Source organism: Ambystoma mexicanum, chromosome 14 (genome assembly GCF_040938575.1).
Source record: "Ambystoma mexicanum isolate Mex_15411 chromosome 14, UKY_AmexF1_1, whole genome shotgun sequence".
Lineage (NCBI taxonomy): Eukaryota > Metazoa > Chordata > Amphibia > Caudata > Ambystomatidae > Ambystoma > Ambystoma mexicanum.
Window position 1 is genome coordinate 148,476,439 of NC_090940.1, and position 23,905 is coordinate 148,500,343.

The following is a 23,905-nucleotide window of genomic DNA, read 5'->3' on the forward strand; positions in this document are numbered from 1 at the left end:
CGGCTGAAATGTTCCTGTGACAGTCACTGACACTGACCCGCAACGGATCGCCCTAATTGTTGAATTGACACCGTTTAATCCTGCCTTAATTCTTGGCTGTTTTGTTGTCACTCCACTATTACCTGATGTGTCTCCCGTGTACTGCCTCGTTCACATTTTTGACAAAAATGTTGGTATCACTGTTGTTGTTTCTCACTGTGATTGTTGCCTCCAGTTTCACAGGCCTGTCACAATATAGCCGGGTTGCTGGGCAATCTCCTGCTCGGCCCACCCCCCTCCCTGATAGGCTCTGGATGCCCGTCAAATGCTTTTCTCCCCCTTGTTCATCTCTCCTTAGGATTTTCTCTCAGTTCTCGTAGTTGAGCTAATACGATTCTCGGTCCAGCGGATCGGTTATACATACTATCTCATTCCAGTTCTCTTGTTTCACCACCTGCTGTCCATTCCCTCCACCGTCACCCATGGTCCCTCCCTTGGGTGGGAACGGGGAATATTAGTGGGCACTATGTTTATCCTAAAATTGCCTTATGGTTTGGAGCATCGCCGCCAGGCCGGTACACAGGCCCCCCAGGCGTTGATGCCATCGTGCTTGTTTTGGTTGTTTGGGTGTGGGTTGTTCATCCCTTCGTTTGGGGGAGGGATGTGGGAGGGGGAGGGGGGATCGGGGTTAAATGTTAAAAACAGCATGGTGTTCGCAGAAAGGGCAGAGCCCGAAGCATCATGGCCCCGTCGGCGTTTTAAATTGATCCACATTGAGCACCGTCAATGGGGAGCACATTTCCACCCACCCGTATTTCTCTGACTATCCCTGGAGGGTTGAGTGAGGAAACCCTGACATTTATGAGCTGGAACGTACGGGGATTGGGTAATTATAAGAAAATGAGGTTACTACAACTTCAAGCCGAGCGACATGGGACTAAAATCCTCTTCCTTCAGGAGACACATGCATGCACAGAATACTGTGAAAAATTTGCTAAAACATGGGGTCCCCAAAGGTACTTTACCACCTATTCTACCCAGAGCCGCGGGGTTATGACCCTTATTCACAGAAGTCTTAGATACAACCCCATCGCCACGATTATCGACCCCCTGGGCAGATACGTTCTACTCCATGGTATCCTACAGAATAAGGAAGTGGTCCTGTTGAATATATACGGCCCCAATATTGATGATCCCGGATTCTATTCTGATCTTATAACTCTCTTAGATGGCTTCCCTCTGATACCGATTCTCTGGGGAGGCGATTTCAACACAATATTCGACGTGGAGCTGGACAGATCTGGTTCCAGACCCCGTCAACTCTCCAGAGCGGCTTACACTACACTCTCCTCTCTTCCCCGCTTGTCCTTATTTGACGCATGGAGGCTTCTCTACCCTGATTCCCGCTCTTATTCCTTCTACTCTACGGTTCACGACTCCTTCTCTCGGATTGACAGATGGCTGGTGTCTGATGGGCTAATAAGGAGTGTATCTGGCATGACAATCCTCCCCAGGACCCTATCCGATCACTCCCCTGTAACCGTTACACTATGCTGGGGCCCGGATCGGGATCGATCCAGATACTGGAAAATGAAGCCGCATTCTCTACTCGATTCGGTATTTAGCTCTGAGATGGAGTCGGCGATCGAGGAGTTTTTTGAGATCAATACCAACTCCGTGTCCTCGCAGGCCACCCTCTGGGAATCCTTTAAGGTCTACATCAGAGGCATTGCCCTCTCCAAGGAAAATGGTATCCTCAAATCTATTCGCAGGGAGATCGCCGAGAGCGAGGCCACGTTATCTTCACTGGAAGCTCAGTATTCCCTAGATCCAACCCCTGTAACCCTCGCGTTAATCGGCACTGAATTGGACACCTTCCGCGCCCTTGCGGACCGCGAGCTGAAGTTTCTTGATAATCCCGGGCGGGCGAGGAGGTATGGTGAGGGCGAGCGCCCTGGCCGTCTCCTAGCTAGACTCCTCCGCCATGAGTTTGGCTCCCCACCCATTCCCGGAATCCAGAGACCCGATGGATCCATGGCCACCTCCCCTGGAGATATCAATGCGGAATTCCTTTCCTTCTACCAATCCCTATATGCACACTCTGACAGTGCCACCGATGCAGAGATCGATGCTTACCTGAATAGACTCCCACTCTCGGTCCTCTCTCCCGACACCATCGGATCCCTCGAGAATCCATTCACCCCTGAGGAGTTCTCGGATGCTATAGACTCTCTATCCTCGGGTAAGGCCCCAGGTTCAGATGGTATCCCTGTCGAGTTTTATAAACATTTCAAATCACTCCTGCTCCCCCGCCTGGTGGCTCTTTGGGAGGAATCGTTGGAGGCGGGCCAGTTCCCCCCTTCACTCCGCGAAGCCACCATAACAGTCCTACTAAAACCTAATAAATCCCCCACTCAATGCGGCTCTTACCGCCCGCTCTCACTGATCAATTGTGACGTTAAAATTTTCGCAAAATTACTCGCTCTACGACTGGTCCCTTACATGCCACATATCATCCACCCTGACCAAGCGGGGTTCATCCCGGGCCGCTCCACCTCCTTAAATCTGAGACGTCTTTTCAACATTATAAGCAGAGTGAACCCTGGCGTACACGCGGTGGCCGCGACCCTAGACATGCAAAAAGCTTTTGATTCCGTCTCGTGGAACTACCTTTGGCGGGTACTCGATAAATGCAAATTTGGTCCCACCTTTGTATCCTGGATCAGGCTACTTTACTCCAACCCCGTCGCCAGAGTTCGCACTGAGGACCGCTGCTCCCCCCTATTCCAAATAGCTAGGGGCACCAGACAAGGCTGCCCCTTCTCGCCCTTAATCTTCGCTGTGGCAATGGAGCCGTTTGCGGACATGCTTCGCCAGAACCATGCGCATAGGGGTCTACGTACTGCCGGTTGCTCAGATATAGTCTCTTTATATGCCGATGATGCTCTTCTCTATATCCGCTCCCCCGAAACTAATCTAGCCCCAATACTTGCAGACGTCGCTCTCTTCGGACGGATCTCCGGTCTTACAGTGAACTGCTCTAAATCAACCCTTTTTCCGCTCACACCCAGCACGCTCCCCCCTCCCGATGCCATGGGATTCGCATGGGCCCAATCTAGATTCACTTACCTGGGCGTAGTAGTGTCACGTCATACTGAACGGGTCTTGGAAGATAATTTTCAGTCATACCTCACGAACCTTATGATAAAAATACAGGGCTGGAACAAACTTCCGATCTCACTTAGGCCGGATAGGGGTACTGAAGATGGTGGTACTTCCCCAACTCCTGTACAGATTTGCTAATATTCCGCTGTGGCCGGGAGCTGAGTTCTTTCAGACATTGACACGCTCTCTTAATTCCTTCCTCTGGCATTCCGGTGCGGTCCGCCTTAAGCTTAAGACCCTCTCTACCCCAATGGAAGCTGGTGGCTTTGGGGCACCAGACTTCCTCAAGTACTGGCTGGCTGCTCAACTCCAACATACTGCGCACTGGTTCAACATATCGGACCCCCCACCCCACGTTAGACTGGAAAGGCTGTCAGTCAGCGATCGCGACATCCGATCTCTGGTGATCATGCCAATCCCGGCGGTATCAGACTCACTGGACCCAGCGACATGCACATCCTTGGCCTTATCCAAATCTTGGCAAATATTGGGCATCACCCATCCTTTTCACGGTAACTTTCCAATTTGGAATTTCCTCCCTGGGGTCCCACGAGTCCCTCCCTCCGTGGTTCGCACATGGGCCGAGGCGGGTTATGAACTGCTGCGCGATATATTTGAACAAGGTAATTTTATAGAATGGCCTGACCTCCCGGCCCCCCTTAGACGGAAACCTTCCGTCTGGCTTCAATATTCATCCCTACGTAGAGTACTCAAGCACAAGTACACAGACTTCCCAACACTACCACCTGATGAACCTGCAATCACCGAACTTTCCTCACCTGACCCAATGAGGGGCAAAATCTCCAGACTATACACCTTACTTCAAACCAGGACACCCCCTACATTCCCCAAACTAAGGCGCTCCTGGGAGACAGATCTCGGCCTCGAGATAACCGATGAACGTTGGTCCCACATGTGTGCACGGATCCACGGGGTGTCCTTCAACTCCCGGTTTAAATTGATCCAATTTAAGGTGATCCACAGGTACCACTACACCCCGACCAGGCTACATCGCATCTCTAGCGACTCCTCCCCCAGGTGCCCTAGATGCAGCTATGAGGATGCTGATTACATCCACATGATCTGGTCATGTCCTCGACTCACCCAATTCTGGACCTCAGTGTGCTCCACTACATCGACCATCCTCTAATCCCCCTTCCTTCCATCTCCAATGAAATGCCTATTTCATGATTTCCCTGAACTCCACCGCGACTCCAGGAAACTGGCTGGTCTTTGTATGCTACTAGCGGTGCGTACAATTCTACTTTGCTGGTTGCGGCCTATCCCCCCCACCCACGCGCAGTGGCTCAGAGCAGTTACATGGGCCTCCGACACTGAAGAATCCTGGGCGGTTCAACAACCCGCCTGCTCCAGACCTAGAGATATATGGCAGAAGTTCCGCTCGTTCATGTCCTCCACTGACACCGACTCAGATTCCGTATCCCCAGCTCCCTCTCCTAACCCAACCTCAGGTGGCCCCTGAGCTATCTTTCATTTACCTTCGTTTCGACCTTCTATGGGCCCCCCAGGTGCATATACCGATACCCTTTCCTTTATGTACTCCATTGATATGTATTGCATGTAATGTGCCGATTGCCCTGTTTTGCTTCTGAAGGCTCTATTGTTATTCACCTGTATCTGTGTTACCAAGCTGAATGAATAAACAAAAGTTTAAAAAAAAAAAAAAAAAAAAAAAAAAAGATGGTAACTCTTTCTCAGATCCTTCAGGCCCTTCAGTTCCAGGACTGGTTGGTATCTCTGGACCTCCAGGACGCTTATTTCCATGTGCCTATCCATCTCAAACACAGAAAATACCTGAGGTTCGCAATTGGCAACTCTCATTATCAATTTCAAGTGCTGCCATTTGGGCTGACCTCCGCCCCGAGGGTCTTCACCAAGTTAATGTCTGTAGTGGCTGCAAGTCTAAGGAGGGAAGGGATTCACGTCTACCCCTACCTGGACGATTGGTTGATCAGGGATGTATCTTCGGAACAAGCTCAGATCCAGCTAAATCATGTTTGCCACTCTCTTCACAGACTGGGCTTCTCCCTCAATTTAAAGAAGTCACAAATGATACCATCGCAGAGACTCAGTTCATTGGAGCGATCCTGGACACTTCCCTGGGAAAAGCCTCGCCATCTGAGGTGAGGGCTCAAGATATTCTACAGATGGTTACCAAGTTCCAAAATGCCCAACGTCTCCCAGCCTTCGACTTTTTGAGGTTGCTAGGCCTCATGGCATCCTGCATTTTCCTAGTGCCAGAGGCTCTCCTGAGAATGAGATCCCTCCAGTGGGCACTGAGGACTCAGTGGTCACAATTCTCAGGAAGAATGACAGATCTTCTTCAGGTTCCCGACAGGGTGGCTCGAGACCTTCAGTGGTGGGCCTGTCAGGAGAACATTCTGAAAGGAGAACCGTTTTGGCAACCCTGGCCGGAGATAACAGTAGTCACGGATGCCTCACTCACGGGGAGGGGAGCCCACGCCAACGGCTTGACCATCGGCCGTCGTTGGTCTCCATCGGAGTCCAGACTACACATCAACCTGTTAGAGCTGAGGGCCATCAGACTTGCGCTGAAGGCGTTCCTGCCGGCTGTAAAAGGGAAGAATGTCCTGATAATGACGGACAACACAGTGGCCATGCATTACCTCAACAAAAGAGGAGGCGTAGGATCACTACCCCTGTGCAGAGAGGCAATGCAGCTCTGGTTTTGGGCAATCCAAGAAGGGATCTCTCTATCGGCAGTTCACCTAGCCGGAGAGAAGAACTTGACAGTGGACGCTCTGAGCAGGCAGAGCACAGTCTCCCACGAGTGGGAACTAGCTCAGGAAGTCCTTCAAGAGATCTTCGCCCTTTGGGGAACCCCTCAGGTGGATCTGTTCGCCACCAGTGTCAACAGGAAGTGCGATCTGTTCTGTTCAAGGGAATTTCCCCCGAGAGTAGCTCTGGGAGACGCGTTCATAGTGGACTGGGAGTTTCCGCTTCTGTACGTGTTCCCACCGGTCCCTGTCATTCCTCAAATGATCAGGAGGTTGAGAAGATTCCAGAAAACCATGATCCTAATTGCCCCGGATTGGGCCAGGGGAACGTGGTACCCGGACCTTCTAGACTTGTCCATCTGCCCTCCAATTCGACTTCCACTCGGAGAGAATCTACTCTCACAGAAGGGAGGTCAGGTTCTCCATCCAGACATCAAAACCTTCAACCTTCACGCTTGGCTTCTGAAAGGCTGAGGTACAAGGATTGGGACCTGCCTGATGTTATGGAGGTGTTGCTTTCGGCAAGGAAGCCAGCAACAAAGTCTTTATACCGCTGCCGTTGGAACAGATTTTGCAGCTGGTGTAGAGAAAAGAATATCAACCCTTTTTCATGTGGTACACCAATGGTTTTGTCCTTCCTGCTCTATTTGGCGAATTCAGGCCTTCAAGTTGGCACCATTAAGAGCTATCTCGCAGCGCTATCCATCTTTAAGCGTGCTGCGGAAGAACCATCCTATTTCAATTTACCCTTGGTAATACAGTTTCTAAAGGGGTTAACTAACGTTTATCCCCCAAGACCATTCCAGGTTCCCCTATGGGATTTAAACGTAGTCCTAACTTTCCTGATGGGCACACCTTTTGAACCACTCCATTCTTGTTCGTTAAGATTTCTTACCCTTAAAACTGTTTTATTAATAGCACTTCCATCTGCTAGAAGAGTGAGCGAGTTACAAGCTCTTTCTTCTAAACCCCCTCATACAATCTTTCACAAAGACAAAGTTGTCCTGCAAGTGAAGCCTAATTTCCTCCCAAAGGTGGTTTCTGAATTCCATATCACTCAGATTTCCCTGCCATCTTTCTATCCTCCTCATCCGGGAAAAGAGGAAGAGAGGTTACACAGGCTGGACCCTAGAAGGGCTTTAAGTTTTTACATCAGTAGACTAGCCAGAAGAAGACAGGCAGACCAGCTGTTTGTAGGCTGTGCAGGTCACAAGCCGGGGTTACCGATAACTAAGCAGACCATTTCCAGATGGATCATTCTAGCCATTTTGGAATGTTATAAACTGGCAGGAAAAGAGTCCCCTCAAAATCTTAGGGCTCATTCGACCAGAGGTATTGCAGCTTCAACAGCCCTCAAAAGAGGAGTGCCGATTAAAGACATATGTGCGGCTGCCACATGGTCGTCTGTCCATACCTTTACACGATTTTACAACTTGGATTCCTCCAGTCAAGAGACTAGGTTTGGAAGGGCAGTATTGCACTCTATTCATCAATAAAAGGAAGCATGAAGTTGGTACTCCCACCTCCAATAGCAGAATACTGCTATGGGAGCCTATCTAAGATGAGGAATACGTCGGAGGACACAATCCCTTCGAAGAACAAGTTACTTCTTACCTTGTAACGTTCTTTCGATGGGATGTTCCTCCGACGTATTCCTTATCGACCCTCCCATCCATCCCCGAAGTACTACTTCCCTTGTTGCAGCTTACGCTCCTTCAGGGTGATTAGTCTATTCCAGACAGAAAAACTGTGGGCTACAAAACGGAACTGAGCAACGGACGCTGCGCGCGGCCTTTATAGGCAGGATGACGGCGGCTGTCGAGGGACATCGACTCGGCGGACGTCGACGCGCAGCGCCCTCTAGAGAGTTTTTCCGAGGCCAGCAAAGCTGAAAGGAGATATCTAAGATAAGGAATACGTCGGAGGAACATCCCATCGAAAGAACGTTACAAGGTAAGAAGTAACTTGCTCATTTACATGATACAAGATATACAGAATAGAGGCGAAGACAGGGAATAGCCAATGTAGTTACAGACATAAGCGATAGACACTGCAACGGATATCTATGCCAAAAATGGGGCCCTTCATGTAACACTTAGGCTCCCAGGTTGGTTACATTACACAAGGTCTTCAGAGTTAACGCAGTAGTACACTATTAATGCAGAATGGACAGATCTCTTTGGATGTGGGCAGGTCCCCAGTGGGTAATGGAAGACTAGGGGTCAGTAGTGATGTGTTTTATTACCTTTTTCCTGAAATGTAGGTAGAGTTGGTCTGCTCTAAGATCCTGAGGCAGTGAATTCCAGAGTTTAGCTGCCTTGACAGTAAAGCTATTGCCCTTGATAGTGGTGAGCTTATATTTGGGTATGGTCAGACAGTTAACATTCCCAGTTCTGGTAGGTCTGAGAGAGGTTCTTCTCTGGAGTTTATCTGAGGTAGCTGGTGGCTACGTTATTAAGGGCTTTGTAGGTCAAGGAGAGTGTTTTTAGTTGTATTTTGTTAGATGTGGATAACCATTTATGTTGGTGTCTTAAGGAGATGTGAGTTTTCTTGTTTATGTCTAGGGCCGCTCTTAGGGCGTTGTTCTGAAGTGTTTGGAGCTTTTGGATGGTAGATTTATTGGCACCGCTGTATAAGGCATTACAGTAGTCAATTCTGGAGAGTATTAGAGCCCTCGCCAGGATCAGGCAGCTATTGTCAGAGAGGAATGACTTGCCAGCTCTGAGTAGCTTACAGGTGTAAGCTGTGGCAGAGGTGAGGGATTTGACCTCTTTATCAAAGGACAGTGTGGAATCCAGGTAGAATCCAAGGGTTTTTACTTCCTTGGAGACTTTGATGGTGTTCCCGTCAATATTAAATGAGAATTCTTGGCCTAGTTTTTTAATATTAGCCTGCGAGCCCAGAATTATAAGTTCAGTCTTATCGTTCAAGCACAGGCCATGAGTGGCCATCCATGCTTGGATGATGAGGTGAACTTTGTTCACTAAGCCCTTGTCCGCGCTGTAATTCCCAGAAAGTGGGAGGAGAATCTGGGTATCATCTGCATAATTAGTGTAGGTGATACCCAGCTGGTCCAGATCGTCAAACAGTGGCTTAGTGAAGATATTGTAGAGGGTAGGCGAGACGCAAGACCCTTGGGGGACACCCCAAACGAAATACTGGATCCAATTATGACACTCCACACGGCTACCAAACTTCGGGTGAGACTCAATAATCAAGGATTGTTGTCATAGGAGATTCCTGCAGAGTGTGGGGTCAAACAGGGATGTCCTTTAGCCGCGGCTCTCTATCAGCTTCCTAGGCGACTTTAAGGACACAGAATCTTCAGTATGATCATTTCCGCCAAAAATAGGAAACGCCAATATGTCTCGCCTATTGTATGCTGATGACCTAATGTTATTGGATCATTTGGAGATTGGTTTACGTAAATTGACAAATCTGGTGCAGTATATAAATGCAAACAACTTGCAAATTAACAAACTCAAAACAAGTCATGATTTTGACAAAAAAAACACCCATACAATAGACGCAACAAGGGCTGGTTCCTGGAAAACACCAAGATAGAAGTAGTCACTCACTACAAATACCTGGGCATGCAAGCCGTCCTGTGGGCCAAAGCCAGGAATCTAGCGGCACAGATGAGAGCCATTGATAAACAATATGGGCATTTCGAGGGGATTGGGTCCTCCGACGTATTCCATATCTATGACCGGTAATCACCACAGCTGTGCTGCTTCGGAAACTTTTTCCTGCGTCGATGCGCCGTTGTCGAGGACCTCCTCCGACGTCATGTGATAAGTAGGACGCACAACGCCCGTAGCCTCAGTTCCGTTTTTTCCGCGAACGTGTTGCTTCGTGAATCTCGGCTAACGCCTCGACTCTTTGGAGTTCTGTTCTTCTCGGTTCTTCGAACCTGTTCGTTTTTGTGAGAATCTCCTTTGTGTGAAGATGTCTTCGACCCCGCGTCCGGGCTTCAAGAAGTGCGGGGAGTGTGGGTCCAAGATGTCGGTGACGGACTCGCACAACGCCTGCCTCTGGTGCCTCGGGGCGGCCCACGACACGGATGACTGTATAGACTGCCAGTCGCTCACGTCCAAAGCCTTACGTGAACGTAAGAAGTTGTCAGTAGGTCGGGTGTCCAAGCCCCGGAAGTCTAAGTATGCGGGGCTTTCGACGGTTGATTCGAGAGGAGAGACTCCGCGTCCTCGTCGGAAGTCTCGTGGGTCTCCTTCTAGGAGTCAGTCTCGCCACTCCTCGGCCTCTTCGAGGGATTCTCGGCAGCGCCGACAGCGGTCGTCTTCCAGGTCCTCTTCTGAGGACTCTGCCCGCCACGTCGCTTACTCCACCAGCCGTGCGACGCCGGAGGAATGGGCTTCCTTCGGGAAGAAAATCCTGGCGATTCTCGAGTCGCAGGGTACTAAGCCGTCCGCGCCCCCGAGTGGGGTCGGTCGTGAGAGGTCGAGAGACACCGCTCGCAAGAGTGGTCGGCACGAGTCACGGGAGAGGTCCCGTTCGGACAAGGGGACTCGTTCTCGACGTACCCGTTCCAGGTCCCGGTCCTCGACGTGTTCGAGACCGTGTGCGCCTGTGATGTCTTCGAGGAAGACATCGACGTCTGAGGCGTTGAGGGCATCGACAGGCTCTCTCGAGGCTCCGGCTCCGAGGAAGTCGTCGAAGCTGTCGACGCTCAGGTCGTCGAAGGACACGCTCGGAGCTCCGGCTTTGAGGACCGTCGACGCCATCGATGCTGGCGGCGCTGCATCTGACGTCAACGCCGATTTACTAGACGTCGACGCCAATCCTCTCGGCGCCGATTCACTAGACGCCGGGGTGTCTGAGGTACGCCGTGGCACGGGGGAACCCCCTAGGAAGGCTCTGGTTAAGAGCAAGCACTCTCGGGTGCCTTCGTTTCGCCACCTGGAATATATTTCGGAGGTGGATGAGGATTCTGATGGCCTGGTTACTAGTCAGGTTCCAGATGAAATTGTCTCGGGCCATAGTCAGTTTGACGATTTGAGGCAGTCACTGCATGATGCCAGTGGACTGGACACCTCTCCGGAGGTGGAGTTTTGTAGGCCTGAGCCTGGCTCTCATGCCGATATCTCGTACCGGCACCTTATGGCTAGCGTTTCCGTGTACTTGGGTTGGTCTGCTCCCCCAGGGGAGTTTGTGCAGGATGATCTCGCGGACATACTTGATGTTGGTCCCCCAACTGACCCGGTACTGCTGTTTCATATGGCTCTACAGAGAAGGGTGGCGGCGGCTTGGACTGCTCCGGAGAGTCTCCCGGCGGTGGGCAGGTCCTTGTCGCGAAAATACAGTCCGGCCAGTAGCGACCCCTGCTACTTGACCAGGCACCCTACTCCGGAGAGTTTGGTGGTGCAGGCGGCCAAGGCCCCGGCAAAGCAGGCGTCGTACCCTACCATCCCTCCTGATGGGGACGACAAACGTTTTGATGGCTGGGCGAAGAAAGTGTTTTCTTCTGGTGGTATGGCGCTTCAGGCGGCCAACTCCATTTGTGCCTTGTCTCGTTTCACACACACTCTGTGGAACTGTGTTGCGTTAGCGGCTGAACATATTCCCGAAGGGGACAAACGGGATGGTTTCCTTGCTATGGTCCAGGATGGTATGGATGCCATGTGCGAGTCCGTTCAGTCGGGTTTGGACATGGCTGAATGCGTCAGCAGGTCCATGGCGGCGAGCACCGTGATACGCAGGTTTACGTGGTTGCGGAAGTCGGGGTTTGCTCCTGATGTGCAGTCCCGGGTCCTCAACATGCCCTTTGACGGTGAACACCTTTTTGGCAGCAAGGCTGACGAGAGCCTTGAGGTTGCAGACCTCAAAAGCTGCAGCGAAGTCGTTGGGCGTTGCAGTTCGCCAACCGCCGCCTTTTCGTCCAAGGGGACCGCAATGGAGGGGTGGTTCCTTTCGCTATTACTCGTCCTTCAGTAAAGCGAGAGGAGCTGGCAGTCAAAGAGGCCAACGCAGGGGTACCAGAGGTGGACGACAGGGTACCCGTGGTGCCAAGGCCGCTCGGGCAGTTGCCACTTTGCCCTCAGGTAACGCCGCAGCCGCTACCACTCAGTCATGAGGCCATGTCCCATGGTTCGCCGGTTGGGGGAAGGCTGGCGCAGCATATTGTAGAGTGGCGTGCCATTACTTCAGATGTGTGGGTTCTGGAGATCATAACCCTCGCGACAATCCACCGGGGAACCTCTTTGCAGAGTCCGGATCCGCTCCTTGTGCAGGAAATTCAAGCCCTGCTGGAGAAAGGCGCCATAGAACTGGTGCCTATAGCGGAGAGGAACAAGGGATGGTATTCCCCTTATTTTTTGATTTCGAAGAAAGACGGGGGGATTGAGACCCATCATGGACTTGCGCGGTTTGAACAAACTCCTCAGGAAGGACAAGTTCAAGATGGTTACTCTCTCTCAAGTCCTCCAGGCCCTTCAGCTTCAGGACTGGTTGGTGTCTCTCGACGTCAAGGATGCTTACTTCCATGTGCCGATCCATCCCAAGCACAAGAAGTACCTGAGGTTCGCGGTTGGCGACGCGTACTTTCAGTTTCGGGTCCTGCCGTTCGGATTGAACTCCGCCCCGAGGGTTTTTACCAAGCTCGTGGTGGTGGCAGCGCATCTCAGGCAAAGGGGGGATTCACGTCTACCCCTACCTGGACGATTGGTTGATCAGGGGGAGCTCTCCCGAGCATGTCCTGGATCATCTGTCCGTCACCTGCCACTCCCTTCACAGGTTGGGCTTCTCCCTCAATTTAAAGAAGTCCCATTTGACGCCAACACAGCGGCTCCAGTACATCGGAGCAGTGCTCGACACTTCCCTGAGGCAGTGTTTTCCTCCCCAGGTGAGGGCTCTTCACATTCAGCAGATGGTGCACAAGTTTCAGCATGCCAAGATGCTCCCAGCGTTCGAGTTCTTGAGGTCGTCGGACCATCCCATCGAAAGAACGTTACCAGGTAAGAAAGTAACTTGTTCTTCTCGCTGGTTCCTGTAATTCAATTCTACAAAGGCAAAGTTGTCCTAGCCTTAACCTACGGAATGGGTGCGACCCTGACATGCCAATCTCAATATGGACAAATTGAAGTACACAAGTACTGTTGGCTGTTGCAGGCGATTCGGAAAGGACCTCCCTGGATTCGCCTAGCTTTGGAATCGTGAACTTTCATCTTGCTGCCCGGCGAGTCTTTCGTGGACGTCTTTGCCGTGCACACGGAGATTGGCTGACCTTCAATTTGGAAGTAAATACTGAACACTGGGAACATTAAGGAGCAATTACGTTTAGCGCTGTTTTAGAGGGATTATGTTCAGCGCTATTTTATGTAACTACGCTTAGCGTCGCATACTAACATCATTCCCTCTTACTTGCTTTCAGCCTGCCTCCCGATTAGGTCAGCATTTTTCAGCCTGCCCCTTTCACTTTCAAATACACTGTGCGCAGCGCACCCGCGCACACAGAAGTAAACAAGTACTGTTGGCTGTTCGCTGCTTCGAGGATTTGAGATGCTGTGATTGAGTCCTATAACACTCTGATATTGATCTAAGATCTGACTCCCACCTGTGCCCGGATAAGATTAAATTCAACAAGCTCTCACATAGTAATAGCAATCTCTATGGTGTGTTGCCCTTGGCTCTATTTTGCATCAGGGCCCCTCAAACTCTTGCCTTATTGGCGTACTTGTATACTCTAAGTACGTCCTTTTTTTAAAAAAAAATCTTTTTTTTTTTACTAATTTAGGATTGCTGGCCTAAATCAGCTAGATCGTTAGCTATTTACCCTTACCACTCAACTCTACCCGTGCTACCATTTTCTGGAACTGACATCTAATTATTCCAGTCATGGCGGCAGGTTTACGGAGTAAATGCAATGACTTAGATACTATGACTCTTACATCCTCTAGCATTGACTCACTTGTTTGTCATGGCCGCACATCATACATTGAACATGTTGCTTTAGATGCACCGACTTAAGGTACTATTGGGGAGGCCAATGTTCATCCAAACCTGGCCCCTTATGTGGTCACAATACACGCTAACAAAACAAATTCATCATCTACTCCTTGTCCCGTACACTCCCATGACGATAGAAACATGAATAATTCTCCAGAGATGCCCTCAGACGAACTACATGGAAGTCTTTCAGAGGTGCATCTATCTAATTTATTCACGAGTGACCATCATGATGTTACTATAAAAAACATTTTTGCACTCGATCAAGTGTCTCGGGCCATAGGCACATTAACCCCACTTCTCTACGGCCCAATCAAAAAGTCCCAAAGACCTCCTATACAACAATTTGGCGATCAAGATTTTTTAAATGAGCCGGATAGAGGGAGCCCGCAAAAGAAAGGCTGAACTACCACCATCTCGCATGTCATATTCATCCGATATTGCAGATGTCTCTATTAGGCCTTTTCAAATTGACCCGTCAGATGGCCCAATTGACTCTGAGAAAGCCACGCAATCTCCACATACCTTTCCTGTAATCATTAAAATACTCGATCTACTAGACAAGGGACATGACCCATTTGGAACTGAAAGAGATAAAAGCCACCCTTCATCTATGTTCCAAAATGGACAAGATGGGAAGGCTTTATAATTGCTGCTGACACCCTACGAGCCATAAACTGCAATCCCACTCAGGCTCCTCAGGTCTACTCTGAAAAAGCTACTGAACTTGGTGATGAGCTTAGCACTGACCCTCCTAAACTGCCAAGCATTTCCTTTCCCTCCCTACCGTGTAATTGCACGTCTGAATTAAAAGAACTTAAAGCTCAAATTGAAGTAATGAATTCTACCATCTCTTCTCAATTGATTAAGTTGATTCCCCTTGCTGATGGTCCGGATAGCCCTTCAACATTGGTGAAGGTACTTGACGAACAACAGCTGGAGGAACTCGAATCCTCCAACTCTGAAAGGAATTTCCTGTTCATTTCTCGTCGTGCAAAAAGATTGCACCTCAGTGCAATGAAAAGGAATGCTAAGAGGAGAAAGGAATCTATAGTTAAAATCTCTGACAATGATGTAACTAATATCTGTATAGCACTGAACCTGCCCAGATTAACAAACAAGAAATGGTCATAGTAATTTCCGATGAGGAAAGCATTGACCTTCAGCAACTAACAAAGGAAAGTCAGGAAGCACTAATATCAATTCCAATCACTAACCTTAAATTACAATCCAAAAACAGAAGGATCGAAGCTATTCCGAAAAAACGAAAGGCTCCTGCGAAAACGCCAATAACCAAACCTCCTCTTGCTGATGATCCTACCAAATGCCCACAAGCTAATTTGGTACCAAGGATAACTAGATCAGACCAAAGTGACAGATGAGACATCTCTCCCACATTTGAAATCCAACTAGAACAGCTATGTCCTGATTTCAGGAAGAAGCTGTACTACTAGAAAAGACGTCGCAATTGAGCATTCTATTTCCAACAATGATTCGGAAATAAACTCCCTTTCACAATTGGTACAGAGAAAATCTTACAGTGCGGGATGCACTGATCCTCCGTGCTGCTCAGGGATTCCCGTAGGGAAAAATATGACTTGTAACAACAAGTTCTCAAACATGATCAATGGTAAAGGAAAAGTCTCAGAATTGCATAAAGAATCTGACAAACTCAAGGCAAAATCTGCAGGAGCCTTTTCCACTGAGTAGGAGTTGCTCCTGCTGGACAACGAGTTGGAAACTGTACACTCTAGATCACTGAAAAAGAACACTACCACTGACAAAGAGGAGGCAAAAACAATCTGTGCCTCTACTCGAATTTCCATACATGGCCCAGCTTTGAGTAGAGCTGTTCCTGAGCCCAATTCTAATGACTTCGCGAACCCTCAAGAATCTCTTGAAACCCTGAAAAAAGCTTTGGAGGAGGGCACGTTGGGTATTGGAACACTCACTAAGATGCTTCCTGTTCTGTCATCAACGATGACTAGGGAGGAATCATTGCCACCTTCTTGTATCGAAAAAATAAGCCTGGTGAAACCTCACCATGAAATATTAGAAATCCTAAGAAAGGCCCTATACATCAACGACTTGAATGCTGAAACCCAAAGTAAGGTGATATCAACACTTTTATCGCAGATGGTGAAAGGGGAAGTCTCTCATCCCCTTTCGAAGCGAGGTGAAAAACCCAGAGAACCCGCCCGAGGGTGTCAAATACCATTTTGTTGGCCTTGAAGGTAGTAGGGACTCCACTGCAGGGAAGCGCATTAATAGATCTTTTATCCTGTCGCTCTTCTCTCGCATCCCACAACTCAGAATGGTGAAATCCGAAGACATCCTCAGAGTGTCCATCGCTCAGACTGATAACTGTAGAGCAGTATGTTATCTGAGCTCTGAAACGATATTGAAGTTCCTTTGGTTCAATCGTGATGAGCTCAAAAATCGAGGTCTAAAATTATTTACCTTTTGAATTGGAAGCAAAAGCCAATGGTTTTCTTGCCTACATTGACCCTGCCATTGCTGCGAAACCAGCAAGTAGTACTGATGCTCAACAAACTACTGGTAGCGTTGATGGAGACTTGCACGCACTCCTAGCGCACGTAGCGATAACAAAAGGTATTCCATGGCTCGAACCAATGGTCACTGCTATTTTAGGATCTAAAATGTCATCATTTCCCCATAGCCTGCTGAACACAACTTGCTTAAGGTTCTTTCATGGAATACCTTTGGCTACGCTAACTTCATGAGATGGCATGCTTCACTCCCTACCAAGAATCAACCAACGATTCTTTTATTACAGGAGACGATGAAATTGACCACATTTATCATACCAGGGTTTTCCACATATTGCAAGCTTGCAAAAAAGCCTTCCCTAGGTCGTCCCAGTGGTGGCCTTGCAATTGCTATCAACAACTCAGTCAATCTCCAGTCAAAGTGGGTATGGGAATCTGCACAGAATAAATCGTCAAAGGATCCCTTCAATTTTAAATATTTCTTTATACTGGAACCCCGCTACATCATTGATTGTAGCAATGCTTGATGAACTGGATGAATGTTTAGAGAATATGTCCAGTAAATATCAACCCCTAGAAATCCTCATTGGTGGTGACTTCAACTGTGACTGTAGAGAATTGAGTGAATGTGGTCCAATTAAGCCCTCATATCTCTCACGGGGAAGGGGTACACAATTCAGAGAGTTATTAGGAAATTGGGATATGGATACAGTTGCAAGTAATGAGGTGAAGTCTCAGATCACATGGTTGCGTGGATCTAAATCATCAACAATCGACTTCATCTTTGTTACTCGAACCCTGTCCACTCTTATTTCACCTTTGCATTGCAGTTGTATTCAAATCAGTGACCATGCACGTATAGATTGTAATCTGAAGTGGGAATGTGGACCATTGTCTATGGCACCAGCCCTGGCACTAGTTGAGATCCACCGACCTCAAATCTCCATTAGATGGAGTCAAGGATTGTGCCAGCAATTTAACTATGTATCACAACAATTACAATCACCCCGATCTTTCAATATGGAATCTGATACTTCGGGGATGAATTGTTATTCTGATGGGATAAACAACGCTCTCCTTTTTCAGCAAAAAGTATATTAGGAGTGATCACCCCGATCCGTTTGATTCCACCTGTAAGACCCTAAAACGAGAGAAAAACAAGGCTCTCGGACAACTTAAAACATCAGGTCTGGGAGTAGAACTATACCGTTTTAGCCGGACTCAAATTCTGAAAGAATAGAAGAGGAACTTGAAACACGCTCGTATACTGAAATACAATAGAGAGAACTGTGACCTTATAAGAGCTATAACCATGCACGATACCAGAACAATATGGCGCACGATCAAAAAGGATAAATTAATTTCACTAACCACATCGCTTTGCATATCTGAACGACTATGGCGTGATTATATAACAACGAAATACCATATTCCACTGAGATTTGAATCTGTTCCTGACGTTCAATTGTGTTATAGCAGGATCGCCCGCTTGAAATGGACACGGGAAGATCTTAAATGGGCAATATCAAAAATATCTTATTCGAAATCAGCAGGCCCTTATGGCCTCCCTCCTTGCCTCTACAAAGCTGATCCTGAGTTCTGGGTGGATATTCTGAAAACCAAATTTGACTCCATTATTAATACTGGTCATATTCCCCCCCCCCCATGGACTACAGCGAATATTGTTCCTATATTCAAAAAGGGCGATCCTTCTTTTCCCCAGAACTACAGACCCTCGCTGAACGCTGCTGTCATGTCTCATCTGATCGCGGGTACAAAGGGAAAGAATTCTCAATCCGTATATATGGCCATGATAGACATGACAGCAGCTTTTGATAATGTAGTACGAAACCTCCTGTGGAACAAACTGAGATCTATGGGAATCCCTACAGTATTACTTTATTGGTTCATCAAACTCCACACCAACACTTCGTATAAAATAAAAATCTCTGCAGACGGTAGAACTGATCCCATCTGTATGTCCATTGGTCTCAAGCAAGGTTGCAACATAGCGGCAACCTTCTTTAACCTTTATCTTTCTGACCTTGATAAGGAATGGGACCACAGAAATCTGTTTTCTGTCAAAATTGGATCTTTACGACTGAAATGGATTGCATTCGCAGACGACATCATAGTCTTCGACCCCCACGCCTGCCGTGCTGCAAACTAAGCTATTGCTTTTTCTGGACTTTGTAGTCGCCCACAATCTTACTCCAAACCCCGCAAAAACAGCCATTTTAAAGTTTGGCACCAAGCAAAACAGTAAGGGATATCAATGGGAAATCATGAACCCCCAAATTCCATGTACTTCTAGTGCGATATACCTGGGCTACAATTTGACTGATCAAAATTCAATTAAAGCATGGACAGATATAATCAAACAAGTCGCGCCCTCTATTATGCCAATTAAAGATTTATTCAAAATACTGCAAATTTTCACTAACCCCTTTGGTAGCCTTCTTGACACTAAAATGTGAATCTGTTATTTTGTATTCCATTGATGTGTTTAAGAGGCGTCCCTGCAATTTTGAACTCTACGCAGGGATCACTGATAAAATCTGCCATGCACCTTCTTATATGCATACCAAATGCAATGATACGTCACGAGCTTGGGTTGGTTGCACTATCTACACGTTGGAAATGGTGTCAACTTTCAGGTTACCCAAAAACTCTTTGTATGTTGATTTGAATAGTATGTTGAATTCTTCCGCTTCCTTTAATGAATATCATATTAGTATGCAGCACATTTTGAATTCCTTAGGAATTACTATAGAATACGTTCATAATCGTCCCGCTTTTGCAAAAAAGAAGCTTTTTGAACAGGATTGGAGGAGCACAATAGAAAGTATATCAACATACCACATGTACAAAGAGTATGGCGCTTTTCTTCAACGCATTCCCCTATTTGACCATGTGGTTTTATTTCCATGCAACCATACCCGACAATCTTACATTAGGTATAGATTAAATTTATACCATACTAGAGAAAGAACTGTAAACTAGACTAAAAATGGTGAACCCAAGGTAACAAAATGCTGCTTCCCTTCTTGTAAAGAGCCGATTGAGTCCATGAAACATCTCATTCTCGAATGCCCATATTTCAAAATAATAAGGACCAATCGGCTCTCGAAATTTGTGAACATTGATTTTGAGGACTGCATGCAATTCCTCTGGGTACGCATGATGCAAGGTAGACAACCTTTGATATTTGAATTGGTCATTCTTTGTAAGCACATTAAAAAAGAGTTGCTGAAATTGTAAGAATTAGAGGGTATAAAGTATTTGACACGATATCCTCTATTTTTGAACCGGTCTATAGGATGATGTAAAGTGATATGTTGTAAATATTTTAATGTTTTCTTTTTGTATTCTGTTTTTGTAAAGGTTCTACAAATCTTTTTTTTGTAATTGAACCAAATACAAATAAAAAAAGAAATCTCGACAAAATTGGAAGGACTACTGTGACAATCAGTCTTGGGTCTCCCAAATTCAGCTACAGTTGCTACTGTCTCTACTGTCAACAGTCGAGCAGAAGTCAATGCACATTTTTAGAAGAATTCTTCTCACACACTCCCGATATATAAATTGATTGCCAAAGAACTGACAACTGGCCGCATTAACATCTTTAAAAAATTGGTCCCTGAAGCAAAACTATTGCACTGAAGATCTGGCAGTGAATCCACAGAGAATAAAAAACAAAATGGAACTCATGGAATGGATCAGTATGATCGATAAAGGCCAGGCGAACAAACTGACCACACATTTGCCACCACTCTTCAACAAACTGAAAGTTCTATTGTTATATTGTACCAAATTTCAAGATAAAAGCCTCAAGATCTTTTTGAGAGCACGCCTGAACTTATTGCCCACGCGGGAAATCCCGTGTATCAGACTGCAATCCGTGCCTAAAGAATGCAGATTATGTGCGACACCAGAAGAACCTGAAAACCAGAGGCATTTATTATTGCACTGTAAAACCCTAAATCAGGAAAGAATTGCAAATCTTTCGCCTCTTGGGATGACCTTGTCAGTTCTGGACGAGGACGTCTGGTGGAACAGACTGTCTGGAGAGAATCCCAAATGGACCAACACAACAGCAAAACTTCTGACAATTGCCCTTGGCAAAATAAATTTGCAGAGAAGTCTAAACATGGCAGGACGCCAGATATAAGAACCTTCGTCAAGAAGTAACCTTAATGTTCAATTCGTCCTTGTAAAAATCACAAGTTGATTGTACACAAGTAATTTAAAAAAAATAACATTAAAGGGAGAAGCTATGGTCCCATAGTTCTCAATGATGTTCCTATAGTAACCTGGGGTGGCCCAGTCCTGTACAGCTTGTACCTTGCTAGGCAATGGCCATATTTCACCTCCTCCCTACTCATGCCTAAGGTAGACCACTTCACACTGAACATTTTGACATTTACTTGCGTTTATGTTCAGATTGGCCTCCTCAAGAGCCTGCAATACATATCCTAAGTGGTCAATATGTTTCTTCCAAGTAGGGCTGAACACTGCATTGTCATCCAAGTACGCCATGCTGAAGCCCTACATCCCATTCAGAACATGATTCACCATCCTTTGGAATGTAGCAGGTGCATTCTTTAATCCAAAAGGCATTAACTTTAACTGGTAGAGGCCTCCTGGGGTTAAAAATGGTTTTCTCCTTGGCATGGTCTGTCAGAGCTATTTGCCAATAGCCTGATGTGGGGTCAAATGTACTGAGGTACTTGGCTGAACCAAGTTTGTCCACCAGCACATCTGTCCTAGGTAAAGGATGGGCATCCGTTGTGGTGACTGCATTAAAAGCTCTATTGTCCACACAATCTCAATTCTTTGGATCCTGCCTGTGGCACTAGTACAACTGGACTAGTCCATGGACTGGTAGAGGGATCTATTACCCCAAGATCAAGCATCTTGTTCACCTCTTCCTTTATGTGGGTTCTTACATTGTCTGACATCCTGTAACCCCTGCTTTTGACAGGTAAACTGTCACCACTGAGAATCACATGCTGGCCACAAGGGGTGTTAGTGAAAACAGGGGGGCAAATTGATTTAACAGAGCTTTGCACTCCTGTTCCAGTGTCCCATCAGAAGAGAGATTAACTCTCATCTTCCCATCTAAAGGTTGTCCCCTGAGGACGTCGGGTAGAGGCTCACTCTCCTCCTCCTGAGCAGAGGCTAGAAGCAAAGCTCCCAGTTCTGGTCTAGAGACATAGGCCTTTAGGAGTTTGCTGTGAAAGACCCTAGGGGCGTCCGTAGGATTGCCAAAATCCACCAAATAATTGACCTCCAAGTTTTCCCAAAACCTTCAAGGGTCCAATCCATTTGTCCTGCAAGGCCTTCTACCTTGTAGGTACTGTAACTAGAACTAGCTGGTCTTGAGTAAACTCAACCATGTTGGCTTTCTGGTCATGCCAATGTTTAACCAGAGCCTGACCTGCTTTCAAGTTATCTGAAGCTTCTGTCATCATGTCATTCTCAACCAGAAACCGAACACCCAGCCAGTGACACTAACTGGTCCTGTGGGAAGGAACACTTTCCAACCCCTCCTTGATTCGTGCCAATGGACCGCTAACTGGATGACCATAGTGAATCTCAAAGGGGCTGAAGCCAACACCACCTTCAGGGACTTCTCTACAAGCAAAGAAAAGCCATGGCAGTAGAAGGTCCCACTTTCTTCTAAGGGGTTCTGTCCTTGTAATATTCTTGTTATCGGGTATGGAATTCTACACCTCTAAATGCTGCTGTCCCCACAGACCCAGGGACACAAACACTGGCAGACACTCCAGTGGGGTCTTGAGTCAATAGATGAGTTTCCACTTGCCATATGAACATCTCACTCATGGAGGAAGGCTAAGGAGGCAGATTGGACCCTTGAAGGTTTATCACATGGTCAGTAGACCCACAAGCATAACATTTACCATATGTTTTCTTTAATGGGTGTTTCTGGGGACCTCCCTCTGGTTTGGTACCAGAGGTTTCACTAGACTGACCTGGTATCTCATGGTATTTACCCTTCTTATGTTTGTTGCCCTCTTTTGGATGGGAGCCTTTAGAATTCTGTCTGTCTTGTGCTGCTTTCCCTCATCCTTTTTGCAAGTGTCCCTGTTGGCAACCCACAAGTCAGCAGCTTTTGCAAGCTTCTTGGGATCCATCTCTTTTGAGTAAGCCAGGTGCTGTCTCAGCTCAGGAGAAATAACCTTGACCTCCTGGCAATAGAGACCCAGCCTTTGGTAGAAGACTGAACTACACAGGTTGGTTGTGTGGTCAAGCAGCCAGGCCTATCTCAAGAGGGGTCAATGTGAGCAGTAATGTGACAGTTTCACAATAGTTATCCAAATAAACACACAAGGTTTCTTGATATAACAATTATTAATTTATTTCACAGTCAGTGTTGGGCAAGATTTTCAGAGAACTGGTAAATCTTCCTGACCTGGGTCAACCCCAGAACTTTTTTGCTTTACTAGTGGGATATTTTTCCTTAATACCTCAGTGAGTGAGAACCTTTCTTCCACACTCACAATCTTTAACTCTTTATGGGTGTCATTTTTTTGACTCTCCATAGTGTCTTTTTAAAGTTATCCTCTTTAACAACTTATTGGCAATCGGTGCCTGTTGTTGCTGGGTTTCCCTAGGGGCTCCCCTTTTAACTTTCTTTTGCTAATCTTGGGTGAACTACAATTTCCAAGGGTAGAAAGGATCTTTGGATCCCTTTTACATTTTATTCTGTGAAGCCAGCACACCCCACCTTATGTGGAGATGCAATGTGTATCCCCTTTCACACTAACACTGTAAATCCCAGTGGGGGGCTGGCTGTCCTGATTGGACAACCAGGCTAGAGGTTGTGCTGTAGTTCCTGATGAATACTGCAAACCTCGACACTGAAGAGAAGTTGACCACTGGAACATAAACCGAAGAGGATGAAGAAGGAAAAGCGGCTGAAACGATTTCCAGCCTCCCGGAGAGCCCGGAAGCCTGCTGTAGCCCTTCCTTCCAATCGACCTGGGGACTCCGAAAACCCTGAGCCTACTAGACTCAAGAAGACCTGCATTTTGAGCCATCCCACGCGTTGCTGCAATACCCTGGGACATCAAGCTTTCATATGGTGCACGGTCTTCCTAATCTCGCAGAAACTTCATGGGCATCCCAGTGGATCTCTAGAGACACGAATAGAGTCCAAAAAGTCCCCTCAACAGAGTGCTGGACCTTTAAAACGATGAGAATTCAACTGCGATTTTCTGTCTTCTGTGCTCCTCAAAGGCGCCATATCTGCAGAAACACATTCAGCCGTGAGGGAAACATTGCCTATAGCCGCCTTCATCGATCCCTGCTGCATAGTCCCTTCCAAGATCCTGTTTCCAGTCACCACGACAAGGAATCCAATGTGTTCCTGCTGCAAAATCTTCTTCAGTGCTGAGGTACTGTGTTGGCTTTGGTATGTACTTACCTTAAGTCTGTTAGGATTTCTGTGTAGCTGTGGAAGTCTTGTGTGATGGGGAGGCTTCTCATCCAGTGCACCCAATCCCA

General features: G+C 47.2%; 1 protein-coding gene across 1 annotated transcript in view; it reads left to right on the forward strand.

Moving 5' to 3' along the window:
• Positions 1 to 23,905, forward strand: part of PRPF39 (pre-mRNA processing factor 39) — a 481,116-nt gene that overhangs the window by 247,124 nt on the left and 210,087 nt on the right. The window lies entirely within an intron of this gene.